The sequence below is a fragment of the Molossus molossus genome, unplaced genomic scaffold, assembly GCF_014108415.1.
Source record: "Molossus molossus isolate mMolMol1 unplaced genomic scaffold, mMolMol1.p scaffold_m16_p_11, whole genome shotgun sequence".
Classification (NCBI taxonomy): Eukaryota; Metazoa; Chordata; class Mammalia; order Chiroptera; family Molossidae; genus Molossus; species Molossus molossus.
In genome coordinates, this window is record NW_023425346.1 from 51,368,163 (window position 1) to 51,371,707 (window position 3,545).

Genomic DNA, 3,545 nt, shown 5'->3' on the forward strand with positions numbered 1-3,545 from the left:
ACTACCAATTTGTACTTCTTAATCTTTTCACCTCTTTCACCCATCTCTGCAACCCCCCTTACCTCTGCCAGCCATCAAAATGTTCTCTGTATCTAAGTCTATTTCTGTTATACTTGTTCGTTTATTTTGTTTTTTAGATTCCGCATATAAGTGAAATCACCTGGCATTTGTCTCTCTCTGATTTATTTCACTTAGCACAATACTCTCTAGGTCTATCCATGTTGTTGCAGATGGCAAGGTTTTATTCGTTTTCATAGTCCATTTTATATATGCACCACTTCTTTATTCATTCATCTATTGATGGAAACTTAGGTTGCTTCATCATCTTGTCTATTGTAAATAGTGCTGTAGTGAACATATGGATGCATATGTCTTCAATTTAGTGTTTTGGATTTCTTCAGATACCCAGAGGTGGAGTTGTTGGATCCTTCTTTGTTTTTTGTTAATAACCTTTGTTTTAAAGTCTCTTTTGTCTGGAATAAAGTACTGCTATAGCAGATTTTGTTTTGTTATATTTCATATTCATGAAATATTTTTCCATCCATTTCCCTTCGGTCATTGTGTGTCTTTTGATTGTCACCAGATTTTTTTTTTTTTTTTTTTTGGTATGTGCCCCTAGCGGGAACCAAACCCGGGACTCTGGTCTGCAGGCCAATGCTCCAACCACGTGTCTTTTGATTGGAGCATTTCAAAGGAATTATTGATATATAAGTAATTATTGCTATTTTATTACTTTTTTGTAATTGTTCAACTCCACAGAACCCATAAGGCACTAATGGACAGCCAACCCATTCCCATGGTGCTCTGACTGAAAACAAATTAGCTTAGATATATGATGGACTAAAATCCCACTACCTAAGGCTCCAAGCAGTGAGAGGAAAAGCCATCAAATACTATTTTTGAACTTTTTTTTTCCTCCTCTTTTGTTAACATTTTTTTCTTTATTGATTTTAAAGAAAGGAAGTGAAAGGGAGAGAGGGAAACATGGATGAGAGAGAACATAGATTGGCCTCCTGCACGCCCCCTACTGGGGATCAGGCCCACAACCTGGGCACATGCGCTGAAAGAATCCAACGGGACCTCTCAGTCCATGGGACGATGCTCAATACACTGAACCACACTGGCCAGGTTCAGCTGCCAGTCTTATGGGATCTCCCTTGTAGGTAACTGCTTTTCTCTTGCTTCTTTTAAGATTTTTCTTTTGTCTTTAATCTTTTGCATTTTAATTACGATGTGTTTTGATGTGGGCCTCTTTGGGTTCATCTTGTTTGGGATCCTCTGCATTTCCTGGACTTGTTGTACCAATTTCCTTCACCAGGATAGAAAAGATTTCTGTCACTTATTCTTTTTTTTTTTTTTAAATCCTCACCCGAGTATATTTTTCTATTTATCTTCAGATAAAGTGGGAGGGAGGGAGAGAGAAATATCAGCATGAGAGACACATGAACAGGTTGCGTCCCACACAACCCTGGCCAGGGCCAGGGGAGAAACGCAACCGAGGTACGTGCCCTTGACCGGAATTGAACCTGCAACTCTTTGGTCTGTAGGCCTATGCTCTAACCACTGAGCTACCTGGCAGGGCAATTTCTGTCACTTTTTCAAATAGGTTTTCAATTTCTTGTTCTCTCTCTCCTAGCACCTCCGTGATGCGAATGTTGGTACACTTGATGTTGTCCCAGAGTCCTTACATTATCCTCAATTTTTTTTTGTTTTTTTCTTTTTGTTGTTCTGATTGGATATTTTCTGCTTTATTTTCCAAATTGCTGATTTGATCCTCTGCTTTATCTAAGCTACTGTTGATTCCCTATAATGTATTCTTCATTTCTGACTGGTTCTTTTTTTATGTTTTCCATATCCTTTTTTATGCTGTTGAAGTTCTAAGTTTCTTGAGCATCCTTATAACCATTGTTTTGAACTATGTATCAGCTTGTTTGCTTGTCTCCATTGCATGTAGTTGTTTTTCTGGAGATTTCTCCTGTTCTTTCATTTGAGACCTGTTTCTTTGTCTCCTCACTTTGCCTGCTTCCCTGTGTTCGTTTCTAGGTATTAGGTAGAGCTACCTCATCTCCTGCTCTTGGTAGAGGACCCAATGGTACAACCTCCTGACTTGGTCATGCCAGGTATGCCCCCCCCCCATGTGGACTTTGTGCACTCTCCTGTTGTAGTTGAGCCTTGACTGTTGTTGGAATGTCACTGAAAGGGAAAGAACACCAGGCCAATTGGCTGTGAGGACTGGCTGTGACTACAATGGAGGAGCTGCTGTGCAGGGGCCAATCCAAAGGAGCAGGACTCACCTCAGGGGATCTTTGGTGCCCACTTGAGTCTTCCCCTTGAGTGTTTTGCTTGTGGAGGTGGTCAGGTTATAACCCAGCATAGTCTTAAGCTGTCCACTGGGTACACTGGCTCTAGGGCCTCCTGGGAGGTGCAGGCCAAAGTCAGCCACCACCTGTGCCCTGCCTGGGACCACCTGGCATGAACTTTAAAGCAATGTGTAGATGACTATTACTTATGCTGAGCTTGGAGTGCCCAGAAGAGGTGAAGTTGTGAACCGAGGCTGGCTGCCACTAGTGCCAGACCTGGGGCCACTTAGCAAGAGATATAGGATACACAGGGGCCAGATGCTGCTTGTTTGACAGATTTTAGGAAGTCCAAAAGCATGAGCCAAGAGAGGCTGTTTGTATGGAAAAGCACTGAAAAATGGCTTGGGTGTGCCTACAAGCTGGGCGGGGCAGGGTCTCAGGGAATCACCAGAGTGGGGCAAACAGTGTTAGCCAGGTTGAAGGAGACTCAGATATAGTGCCTGCCTTCCAGCTCTGTGGAGGAAGGGCTAAGCAAAGCAACAATGGTCTATGGCAGTACTTCTGTCTGGGGGAAAGCTGCCCCTCCAGCCCTGTTCCTGAAGCCTGACAGTTCACTTCCTCCCCATAAGTCTCTAGAACCATTCAAGCTGCTACCCCAGCACTGGAGCTCAGAGTGAGTGAGTCCAAGTAAATCTGTGTGGGGGCCCTTTGAGAGAACTGCCTGAGACTCCAGAAGCCCTCTGTCTCAGTCATCCACAATCTCTGCTGGTTTTCACAGGCAGACATTAAGGGACCTCTCTTCCCAGTACTGGAACCCTGAGCTAGGGGTTCTGGTGTGGTGGTGGGACCCCTGGCTCTTCAGGAGACCTCTGGAGTCCAGCTATCTCTCCTGATTTGTAATGGTCTCACCTGGGTGTGGGACCAGCATGTTCTGTGTTTCTGTCCTCCTGCCAGTCTGGATGCAGCTTCTTTATATCCTTAGTTAGTTGTAGGACTATTCAGTTAGATTTCAGGCAGTTCTGAATGATGGTTTCTCTGTAGTTTAGTTGTAATTTTGATGTGGTTTGGGAGGTTCTGAGTACAGCGTTTACCTACGCCAACATCTTGACCAGAAGCCCCCTAATGCAATATATCTTACACAAGGTTCCATCACAGAGGTCTAGGAAACAACAGCTATACTTGGCTGCAGTTGAGAGCCAAATCAACAGTGGATTTAACCAGGTGGGAATTTAGTTCTTGTGTGTA

General features: G+C 43.7%; 1 non-coding gene across 1 annotated transcript; it reads right to left on the bottom strand.

Moving 5' to 3' along the window:
- Nucleotides 1-741: 741 nt before the first annotated feature.
- On the bottom strand, nt 742-889 carry LOC118625938. Its single transcript, XR_004958786.1, has one exon. It is a non-coding gene; the product is annotated as a small nucleolar RNA SNORA79 (small nucleolar RNA).
- Nucleotides 890-3,545: the final 2,656 nt, after the last annotated feature.